Here is a 12555-nt window from a genome sequence, read left to right as displayed (position 1 = left end):
AAAGAAAGGCAATGTCAAAGAGTGCTCAAACTATCACACAATTGCACTCATCTCACATGCTAGCAAAGTATGCTCAAAATTCTCCAAGGCAGGCTTCAACAGTACGTGAACTATGAACTTCCAGATGTTCAAGCTGGATTTAGAAAAGACAGAGGAACCAGAGATCAAATTGCCAACATCCATTAGATGATTGAAAAAGCAAGAGAGTTCCAGAAAAACATTTACTTCTGCTTCATTGACTATGCCAAAGCCTTTGACTGTGTGGATCACAACAAACTGTGGAAAATTCTTCAAGAGATGGGAATACCAGACCACCTGACCTGCCTCCTGAGAAATCTGTATGCAGATCAAGAAGCAACAGTTAGAACTGGACATGGAACAACAGACTGGTTCCAAATTTGGAAAAGGAGTACTTCAAGGCTGTATATTGTCACCCTACTTATTTAACTTATATGCAGAGTACATCATGAGAATTGCTGGGCTGGATGAAGCACAAGCTGGAATCAAGATTGCCAGGAGAAATATCAATAACCTCAGATAAGCAGATGACACCACCCTTCTGGCAGAAAGTGAAGAAGAACTAAAGAGCCTCTTAATAAAAGTGAAAGAGGAGAGCGAAAAAGTTGGCTTAAAACTTAACATTCAGAAAACTAAGATCAGGGCATCCAGTCCCATCACTTCATGGCAAATAGATGGGGAAACAATGGAAACAGTGACAGACTTTATTTTCTTGGCTCTAAAATCACTGCAGATGGTGATTGCAGCCATGAAATAAAAAGACATTTGCTCCTTGGAAGAAAAATTATGACCAACCTAGACAGCATATTAAAAAGCAGAGACATTACTTTGTCAACAAAGCTCCGTCTAGTTAAAGCTGTGGTTTTTCTAATAGTCATATATGGATGTGAGAGTCAGACTATAAAGACAGTTGAGTGCCAAAGAATTGATGCTTTTGAACTGTGGTATTGGAGAAGACTCTTGAGAGTCCCTTGAACAGCAAGGATATCCAAACCAGTCCATCCTAAAAGAAAGCAGTCCTGAATATTCATTGGAAGGACTGATGCTGAAGCTGAAGCTCCAATACTTTGGCCACCTGATGCGAAGAACTGAGTCATTGGAAAAGACCCTGATGCTGGGAAGGATTGAAGGCGGGAGGAAAATGGGACGACAAAGGATAAGATGGTTGGATGGCCTCACCGACTCAATGGACATGAGTTTGAGTAAGCTCTGGTGGTTGGTGATGGACAGGGAAGCCTGGCATGCTGCAGTCCATGGGGTCGCAAAGAGTTGGACACGACTGAATGACTAAACTGAACTGAACTGCACTGCTCTGATTTCTCAAGAAGTCAAAATCACTGGACTTTCATTCCAAGCTGAGCAGGGCATTCATTTCCTGAGGCAAAAGCTTCCTGAACCCTGAGCCCCAGGCCTGGGAAACAGAGCAGGCATTTTTCCTGCCCTCTAGGATACCTTAGCCCAAGAGGTAACAGGATGAAACAGGAGGTGTGGAGGGAGCCTCAGGGGAGGTGGGGAGGTCACAGCCAGCTGATCCCTAAATGGGAATGAGGCAGGTAATATTACTATCTATCTCCTTTTACTGACAGGCTAAAATCATAGGTAACTTGCCCGAGGTCACTCTCGGGTCAACTACAGAATATGATAAAGATCCAGGATGATCAAGCCAACAAGCTACCCTAATTTTATTTTTCCAAATACTCTGCTCATCCATCTAGCTCAAATGTACTGAGCTGTGTCTTTGCTTAAATGTCTCTCCCACTAGACTCCCTGGGGTAGGGGGCAGAGGGTGGTGGTGGTGATAAGAGCCAACAAGTCTATCTTGCATCTTTGCATCACAAAATCTAGCACAACATCAAGGCCATACTAGCTGAATGACTACGTGAATTTGGTATTGCAATATGAGGTATTGAGGTATCATGAGGTATTGCAATATCCAGTATCCACTTGTAGGAGCTGGGTTGGTAAGTTTGCCCAAGATTCCACAGCTACGGCTTCCCTGGTGGTCTAGCGGTTAAGAATCTGTCTACCAATGCAGGTGACATGGGTTCAATCCCTGGTTCGGGAAGATCCCACATGCCAAGGAGCACCTAAGCCTGTGCACCGCAGTGAAGACACAACTAGCCCCCGTGGCCACAACTAGAGAAAGCCTGTGCACAGCAATGAAACCTAGCACAGCCAAAAATAAATAAATAAAGGCTTAGGGGGAAAAAAATCCACATCTAAGAAGCTGGGATTCACCCTTGTTTCTGGGACCATGGTGACTTAGACACCCATTCATGCAGTGTCTGTCCTCACACCTACAGTGTCTTCGGAAGGCGGAAGGCACCCTGGGCCTGGTGTCCCCTTGTATTCTCTGCTAACCCATGCAGCTGGCTCCTTGATTCACTGAAGTACAGACTCCACACCTGACCCAGAGGCTCCTAAGGGGTGGCCCATGCCCCATGAGGCTGTCCTGAGTCTAGGGACTCTGAACTTCTCAGACTGACCTTTTGAATTCCCAAGAATTTAAACAAAAACAAGGCATGTAGCAATTATCTAAAAGGGAGTGCACATTTTTTTCCATCCTTACCCATCCAAAAATATCTCAAATCTGAAAACAAAAGTCTCAAACCAGTTTAAAGGAGGGAAAAGCAGGCATATGCCAGAAGTGGCAGTTCCCTTCCCAGCACTCCATGGGTGGGGCTGGCCAGGAAGCACTGATACCTCTGTCCCCTCAACCCCTCTCTGCAGCTTCAGTCTGGTTCCTCTAGGCCGGGAGTTCTGAAAGAACTTCTTAGAAACCTGTCATTGACATAAAGATGGTCTTGGCCATGGCAAAAGTCTGATACATTCTTGTCCTTAGATCAAAGGTAATACATGAGCAATGATTTGGATTTTTTTTTTAATTCCTTTGTCTTAAAAGTTGATATTGTCCAAAGAGACCCTGAAAGGGGCAGTGGGAAACATTATTTCCTCACAGCGCCACAGTGCTGTGAGGAAAGGGTGAAGCAGGAGTGGGAGGACGTGCCTTACGATACGGTGTCCCTCTAGACCCCTGTGGGACCATCACCCTCTCCTCCCTTTCCTTCTCCCCTCAACACACAGTCCTTACCCACAATTCAATGCCTTGCCTTTTCTATACCCCAGAACCTTCTGCGAGTATATGGAACCTTGGTACTCTCTCCCTGAAAATGCACAGGCACACCAGCTTCTGCAAGGTGGGCTCCAGGAACCCACTGTCTGGACACAAATTAACTCTTTGTGCTGCTGGCCCCACCTGGTCCCACGGAAGTGGGATCCTAGATGGTCACGATCAGGGATCATGATTGGGGATCACGCCCTGGGAAGTAACAGGAGGGCAGGTGACATGGAAGAGTGGTGCCGTGACCCACCCCAGGGAGTGCTGGGAATTTCCTGGGGCCACAAGGGTCAGTCTAGGTTGTGAGCCACTCCCAAAGCAGGGGCGACCTCAGACAAGGCCAGACTTTGCAGCTTCAGATATCCCCAAAGGAGGCTGATGGCTGAGTGTTGCTTCCCAGTGGCCAGGTCAACGAATGTTCACTGGGGAGGGATCTGAGTCACTATTGCAGAGCCAGCTATACTCCCTTGGGATGCTCTTTGCCCAAGAGCTGTACCCAGCACTGGAACCACCCCAGGAAGAACTAACTGATCTCTGGGCTCTCTCTCCATATTGAGAACAGGACTGCCCATCCTCTTTGTGCCCCAGGAGCAGCCTGCTGATCGAACCCTGCTGGGCTCCATCCTGAGGTACTGGGGGTGCTTTCCCTTCCCCAGTGACAAGCAGGCCTCACTGGGAAAAGCAGAAGTCCTGTGTTCTCCTTCCTTTTGGTTCCGTGGAGTGGCACTTAGAGTAGCAGCCCAGGAAACCCACAGCAAAGAGCATCAGGACAAACATGATGACAGCAGAGAGGAAAGATAGACTGTCCTAAGCAGATGTGATCGGGATGTCTGTGATATGAAAATCTGGCGCTAGTCAGTGCCCCAATCATGGGGTTTTCTGTCTCTACAGCCAAGCTCACTCTTAACAGAATCAGAATGCACAGATGCATCTGCATGCTCTTCTCAAGATGTCTGGAGAAAAGAGGAGATAACGGTCCCCTCAAGGAGGAGCTAGTAGACTTGTCCTCCCCTCCTCACTGTAATCTTTGACCACCAGCACCTCTGCCTCCCCCAGTCCTCACTTTACACATCTGGTCAGCTAGAGACCCTTAACCAGGAAGTCATTCCCCCGCACTGAAGCAGAGCCCCTGTGACCCTTGGCACTCCCTCCTGCTTTTTAGCTGGACTGACCGCTAGTTCCTCGTGCTCAGGGACTCCATCTCGCAGCTCTGCATCCCTAGCAGATATAGGGGGACATTGCTGGTTCTAAGACTGGGGCAGGAAGCCTATGAGGTGAGCTGCAGAACAGAGAACAAAAGGTGAGCTCAGAGAACAAAAGGATCAAGGCCACCCATCAAAGGAACACAGCAGAGGGGCCAACTCGAAACGGTTCCCAGTGACCAAACCTGAGCAATTTGAGCAAAAAAATAAATAAACACTATAGCTTTGCGTTGTAACTTAAAATATAAAATTAAATGCCCATGAGTCCATTACTGATTGAATGAATAAATGGGGAGAAGAGGCAAAACTCCCTTACAGAAGAATCCCAAATAATTTTTGTAGATATCTTCAACACATGCAATGGACACCACCCCTAGAGTGTGGGTCGTGCTTAGCACTTCCTTCCAAAGAATCAAGTGTGAAGGAGCAACTCTACAGTGGAGAAACTTGACAGATGTGACCTCAGCCAGGTGATCAAGGTCACCACTGATGAGTCATGTTGAGAGTGTGTGCCCTTGACCTGATGGGATGAGAATGGCACCCCAAGGCCTTTCTCCCAATAACCAGGAATCCCTGCCTAACTGTGAGTGAGCATCAGACACATCTCGACCGACGGACAAAACACCCAACCTCCTCAAAACTCTCTAGGTCAACAAGAACAGGAAGTCTGAGAAACTGTCACAGCAAGGAAGCCTGAGGGAACACGATGATTAAATGTCACAGGGTGTTCTGGATAGGATCCTGGCACAGAGAAAGGATAGTACAGAACATTCAGAGGTGTGGCCTCTGGAGAAGCTGCTGATCGAGTTAAGAATAATGCTCCCCAGTACCAGTTCTTTAGCTGTGACCATGTGGCATGCTGACATAAGATGTTAACGGCTGGAAAAACTGGGCTGGAAAAATGGAACTCTGTGCAGTCCTTGCAACTTTTCTATAAATCTAAAGCAATTCCCAAATAAAATGTCTGGTTTTTTTTTAAAATGCCATTGAAGCTATAGGAAGAAAATGGCTTCTTTACAGATGGCAGCCGAGCTGTGCTTCCCTGACTGCAAATATCCTAGTGGAAAGCTGTCACGATCGATGGCTCCTCTGTGTCCTAGAATAACCCATGCATGCTAAGTCATCGTATCCAACTCTTGCAGTTGTATAGACTGTAGTTCACCAGTCTCCTCTGTCATGGGATTTTCCAGGCAAGAATACTGGAGTGCGTTGCCACTTCCTTCTCCAGAGGATCTTTCTGCTACAGGGATACAGGGATTGAATCCGAGTCTCCTGTCTCCTGCATTGGCAGGCAGGTTCTATACCACTAGCGCCCCCTGGGAAGCCCAAGAGTAACCCAAGCGCCCCCAAATTTCCTATGAACTTCTGGCTACAAAGAAACATGCTTGCCTGGAGTAGGGAACTTGCCCAAACTGGAATTTATAGAAGTGTTAAGCTAGTTCCCTCAGTTTCCCTTTCATCCTCTTATTTCTTCACTTCTTAAAAGTTTTTAATTTTTTTTTAGTGAAATTCTAGATTCATTTAAAGAGAAATGAAATTTCCTGGATAAAGCATTTGTGTAATAATATTACTTCTGAATCTATGACTCAGAAATAAATGGATGAATAGATACATCTATACATTTAAGCATTAATAATAATTTTTGTTCGGAACACACATTGTGAAAAAAGACATAATTCAGTCAATTCCTAAAACATACATATCACGATTACTTAAGATAACATGGATATTTAATTAAAATTTACAATATAACAATATCTAACTTTTCTCCTGTGGACATAAAAAGAAAAATACAATAATCCATTTTACTCATTATATATTACAAAATTAGACAAACTTCATTACAAAATGAAGTTACAAGTAGTGTTTTATAACAATGATAGCAATTTAATTTTAAACAAATGTATTCACATCCTCTTCCTTTATCCTGTATATGTATCTAACTGGCAAGGCCTACTAGATTGCTGAAATCAGTAATAATCCAGTCTATGATTTTTCAATTTTTTTTTTTTTTTCATGTTCGGCACCTAACTCAAAAATACTGTGGAATGGGGTTCCCTGGCAGTCCAGTAGTTAAGAATTTGCCTTGCAATTCAGGGGACAGTCCTGGTCCAGGAAGATCCCACCTGCCACGGGGCAACTAAGCCCGTGCGCCACAGCCACTGAGGCCCACATGCCCTAGAGCCTGTGCTCTGCAATGAGAGAAGCCACTGCAGTGAGAAGCCCGCGCACGGCAACCAGAGAGTAGCCTCCACTTACTGCAACTAGAGAAGGCCTGGGGACAGCAATGAAAACCCAGCACAGCCAAATATAAAATCAATAAGTAAATTTAAAAAAAATACCATGGGATGAGCAGTGCACAGTTCACAACATTCATGTGAAGGTAAGTCATGACTCCTGCATATGCTAAGTGCCATCTTCAGGTGCCTCCAAAAGACCCAGGGTTTCCCTCAACAGAACCTGTAGGAAGGGAGCTCGTGGTCCGTCTCTGGGTTGCCCACCTGTGCTCTCAGGTCCCAGCAGGCTCTGCTGACCACCCCAACAGAGCCCAGGACAGCTGAGAACTGATATTGTGTCCAGCCCCATTCCAGGCCTGCTGAGGTCAGCTCCCCGACCATGACTGACCAACCATGAGCCAGACTGCGTTTGGACCTCCTGGCCAGGAGCACAGTGCTCAGCAACCTGCCCAGGGTCCAATAGGCCACATGGACAGCAATATTTCCCCACCAAAGAACAGAAGAATAAACCTACTGTAGGGCAGGGGGCGGGTGGTAGACACGGAGACCCTATCCCTATAGACCCACAGACATATTCCCATATCCCATGTCAGACCCACCTGCAGGGCCTGAGACAGATCACGTTCTCAGGTCAGGTCGTGAGCTCCTGCCCTGTTTGCGGCCAGGAAAGGCCAGGCAAAGCTTGTTGGTGTAACTGAGCAGACCCTGTGTTGCCTTCCTGGGACAGGCCCTTCCCCATATCCTCAGTTGAAGTACCTAGATAACAGTATCTGATGCACGTGTCCTGAGTTGTTTTACTGATGTGAACCCTCCCCGCATCCACCACCACCAAATGGATGATGTTAATTACTTGATGACCATGAGCTCATAGCCCCAAGCCTCTTGGAGCCTAAGAGTGGATAATGTTAAACCCTGTGACACCACCCTGTACCTCACCATCACCAATCAGAGAATTGTGCATTAGCTCATCCTGTATCTTTCAACAACCCTCTCTCACCTGGCTTTTAAAAATGCTTAGCCAAAAGTCTTGGGAAGTTTGGGGTTTTTTAGAGCATGAGCCACCCGTCTTCTCATATGGTCCTGCAATAAACCTTTCTCTGCTCCAAATTCCAGTGTTGCAGTTTGTTTGTTCTCATTCGGCATCAGGCACACAGATTTAAGCTAACATTTGGAAGCTGGTCTGCAGTCCCAGGCCTGGTACTTCAGAGGGGAGTTACCACAGAGGAATGAGACTGCCAAGACTGAAGATGAAAAGGAAATGGGATCTCTGCAGGTTGCACAGAATCCCAGGCACTGCCAGAGCCACTAGTGACATGGACATGAGCACGTGGAGGAGAGCTTCAGGGCACAGGGGAAAAGACCACATGAGGGACAGCAAGCAGGAGCTCCCCCACAGGAGCCCCATGAGGCATCTCTTCCTGCAGATCACAGGCATCTTCAGCCACATCCTACTTGTGACTGACGAATCAGAGGCTGTAATGGGCAGAATTGTGTCCCCGCAAAACTGATGTGTTAAAGTCCTAACTCCTCTTATCTCAGTGTGACTGTATGTGGAGATGGGGCCTGTAAAGGGGTGATTAAGGTAAAATGGGGGCTTCCCTTGTAGCTCAGTCAGTAAAGAATCTGCCTGCAATGCAGAAGACCCAGGTTCGATTCCCGGATCGGGAGGATCCCCTGGAGAAGGCAATGGCAACCCACTCCAGTATTCTTGACTGGAGAATCCCATGGACTGAGGAGCCTTGCAGGCTACAGTCTATGGGCTCACAAGAGTTGGACACAACTTAGCAACTAAACCACCACCAAGGTAACATGAGGTCATTAGAGGGGACTAATCTGCTGGGAGGGATTGGGGGCAGGACAAGGGGATGACAGAGGATGAGATGGCTGGATGGCATCACCAACTTGATGGACGTGAGTCTGAATGAACTCTGGGAGTTGGTGATGGACAGGGAGGCCTGGCGTGCTGCGATTCATGGGGTCACAAAGAGTCGGACATGACTGAGTGACTGAACTGAACTGAACTGAATCTCTTCTTATGAGAAGAAGATATTGGGACATAGACAGGCACAGTGGAAAGACCATACAGTGTAAAGACCACATTAGGCAACAGGGAGAAGATGGCTGTTGATATGCCAAGGAGAGAGGCCTCAGGGGAAACTGACCCTGCAGATGCCTTGATTTTAGACTTTCAGCCTCCAGGACTATAAGGAAATAAACTATTAGTTAAGTTCCCAATCTCTGGTACTTTGTTATTGCAGCCCAGAGAAATATAGTGGCCCCAATTGTTGGCTTAAAACCCGTCATGGAAATCATTCTCTGATTCATTCATCTGTTCATTCATGTATTCAATGAAGGATCGTAAGACACCCACCATGTATCAGGCACAGGGCCATTAGATGACATCAGATGCTTCACTTAACATCTAGCCAACAGAACTTTCCAGAGCTCATATGCAAGCCAAAGCTGTGCTGCATGCTGAACATGGGAACTCATGGTATGTTTGTTGAGCAAACCTTTACCCTCATCCTGCTGCAGTCCAGGCTTCTGGGAACACCCCAGTGAGAGCCCAGGGCCTGAGTTAGGTGACAGACCATGGGCCAAGTTGGGTGATCTGAGGATCTCAGAATTTTCCAGCTGGAAGAGTCCCTTGCCTCTGCCCTGCATGCCATGATGTTCCTTTTACTGTCCCTGACACAGGCTCACTGAGTTCAGCTTAAAGGCCTCCAACAATGCAGACCACCCAGTTTCAGAAGCCCAGTTGTCATGAGGGAGGGCTCTGGCATGTAAGGAGGCCTTTCCAGAGATTCCCCAGAGGCTGTGGGGCACGGGAGGGGAGGGGGTGCACCGGGGATGGTTCCCTAGAGGAGCTGGGAGTGTATCAAGGTGAGGATTCCTCCTTGAGACCCCAGGCCCAAAACAAAGACACTAGTGTGGGGTCAAGGATGGCCTTCAGGAGCCTGGGCATAGGCATTGGAGGACATGGCCTCGAGGGGACAGCACAGGGACAGAAGTGAGAGCCCAGCTGAAGGATACAAGGTCCAGGGCAGGGAGGGGTAAACAGGGGGATGATAAGCTCAGGCCCTTTCAGTTCAGGGGAATTTGACTGAGATCATGGAGCTGTACCATCGACACCTCTATAAGCCTTAGTTTTCCAATCTGTAAAATGGGGCTGTTAAAACTGAAATACAGCCTGCATAAGGACAGCTGAGGCTGTGTTCCTGCAGGCCTCACACAGGCTTTGACACTGATCATGCCCCTGACAGCCCTGAGTCTATGACTGTGCAGGAAGCTTGTTGGCTTGGGTGGGAAGTGGAGGTTGGCTGCGGTGGGGCTGAGGGCCAGGTGCCTTGAGAGACCTAGTCTGATAACCTCATCTGGTCCCACGGGGTGCAGGGCTGTGGGGAAGGACTGAGGAGGGCTTATCCCTTCTCTGATAGAAATAAATACCAAAACAGACATACCATCTGCCTGGGGCTCTGTGGTTTTTGCTTTGCCTTTTCTTTGCCTTTAAACAATTATGAATTGCAGAAGAAGTCGCTCAGATATTTTATGTTTGCTCAGCAGTCTTCCACTGAGAACCCTGAAGCACTTTGTAGACATGTGATGGGCTAGGACTCCCATGTAGAGAAAATCAAGCCAGGCTGGCACCTGTCACTCTGCCTGACAAGGCCCCTCCTGCCCCTTTTAGACTTTGTGCAGACTTCTTGATTCCAGAAAATGCCAGCAGGTCCACTGGTCACTGTGGGATCTGCCCGGCATTCCCAGTGTCACAGCCCAGTGTCACCAACATGCGTCAGCTCCTGCCCTAGGCCTGCGCCACCTCACCACTCAGCACATCCAGAGATGACTTCCATCCCCACAACACCCTTCTGACCTCTCATGCTCTGTCCTTCGTACAATATACCAAAGCGTCTAGAAATTGGACTAGAGTTTCATAGTGTTCTGGACAATCATGCCATTTTCCGTTGAGAAATGGACTTTAGCAGGGAAGACGCCCCACTTCCACCCCCGAGTTTTCTGTCCTACTTCTAAGCCTGCACTCTGCTCAGGTCCCCAAAGTGCCCATCCAGGGCTCCCAAGGGCTCGGGCCTATTCCCATATTAGTGCAAGCACCTTGATAATGATTTTTAAGCTTCCCTCAATTTTATATCCAAGTAGGTTTTCTTCGTAAACATCTGGAACTAAAAACACTTCACAAATCAAAGTAAACATTGTCCCTTTGCTTTATCCAGATTTTATTCCTCGAGAATCATTCAGAGAGGGCTTCCCTGGTGGCTCAGTCATATAAAGAATTTTCCTGCCAATGCAGGGGACACAGATTTGATCCCTGATCTAGGAAGATCCCACATGCTACAGAGCAAGTAACCCACGCACCAGAACTATTGAGCCCGGAAACTCCTAAAGAGATGGGAACACCAGACCACCTCACCTGCCTCCTGAGAAACCATATGCAGGTCAAGAAGCAACAGTTAGAACCGGGCATGGAACAACAGACTGGCTCAAAATTGGGAAAGGAGAATGTCAAGGCTATATATTGCCACCCTCTTTATTTAACTTATATGCAGACTACACCATGAGAAATGCTGGACTAGATGAAGCACAAGCTGGAATCAAGATTGCCGGGAGAAATATCAATAACCTCAGATGTGCTGATGATATCACCCTTATGGCAGAAGTGAAGAGCCTCTTGATGAAGGTGAAAGAGGAGAGTGAAAAGCTGACTTAAAACTCAACATTCAAAAAATGAAGATCATGGCATCTAGTCCCATCACTTCATGGCAAATAGGTGGGGAAACAATGGAAATAGTGACAGACTTTATTTTCTTGGGCTCCAAAATCACTGCAGACGGTGACTTCAGCCATGACATTAAAAGACACTTGCTCCTTGGAAGAAGAACTGTGACAAACATAGACAGCATATTAAAAAGCCGAGACATTACTTTATCAACAAAGGTCTGTCTAGTCAAAGCTATAGTTTTTCCAGTAGTCATGTGTGTATGACAGTTGGACTATAAAGAAGGCTAAGTGTTGAAGAATTGATGCTTTTTGAACTGTGGTGTTGGAGAAGACTTTTCAGAGTCCCTTGGACTGAAAGGAGATCCAACCAGTCCATCCTAAAGGAAATCAGTCCTGAATATTCATTGGAAGGGCTGATGCTGAAGTTGAAGCTCCAATACTTTGGCCACCTGATGCGAAGAACTGACTCACTGGAAAAGACCCTGATGCTGGGAAAGATTGAAGGCGGGAGGATTAGGGGATGACAGAGGATGAGATGGTTGGATGGCCTCACTGACTCAACAGATATGATTTTGAGCAAGCTCTGGGAGATGGTGAAGGACAGGGAAGCCTGTCGTGCTGCAGTCTGTGGGGTTGCAAAGAGTCGGATACAACTGAGCAGCTGAACAACAAGTAGGACCCAGGAGCCACAGCAAGAGAAGCCACCAAAATGAGAAGCCCACACACTGCACCAGAGAGTAGCCCCAACTCGCCACAACTAGAGAAAAGCCTGGGCAGCAACGCAGACCCAGCCCGGCCAAAAACAAATAGAATTATTTAAAAAAAAAAAATCATCAGAGAAAATGAGGAAGACCCAACTCTGAGTTCCCTGGGCAGAAAAGGGACTCTGGAAACTTCTCTGCAGGGTCCTGACCAGTTGGCCTGCCCTGGAGTTCTGCAGTGATGGTCTTAGGGCAACACCTGTTGATTCCAGCCTCAGGCCCAGATGCTCCCCACACAGCCTGGAGGGAGCAAGTAGCAGTTAGGAACTGAGAGCAGAAAGACAAGACCAGAGAGGATTCTTCTCCCCACTCGATCTTCTTCTGTCTCTCTACACACCCACACACACACACGAGTTCCAGGAATTATTGATAAATTGGTGTGTTTGTGTGTTAGTCGCTCAGTGGTGTCTGACTCTTTGCAACCCCATGAAACTGTAGTCTGCCAGGCTCCTCTGTCCATGGAATTCTCGAGGCAACAATGC

The sequence above is a fragment of the Bos taurus genome, chromosome 4, assembly GCF_002263795.3.
Source record: "Bos taurus isolate L1 Dominette 01449 registration number 42190680 breed Hereford chromosome 4, ARS-UCD2.0, whole genome shotgun sequence".
NCBI lineage: Eukaryota > Metazoa > Chordata > Mammalia > Artiodactyla > Bovidae > Bos > Bos taurus.
Note: the sequence above shows the minus strand (reverse complement) of the source record.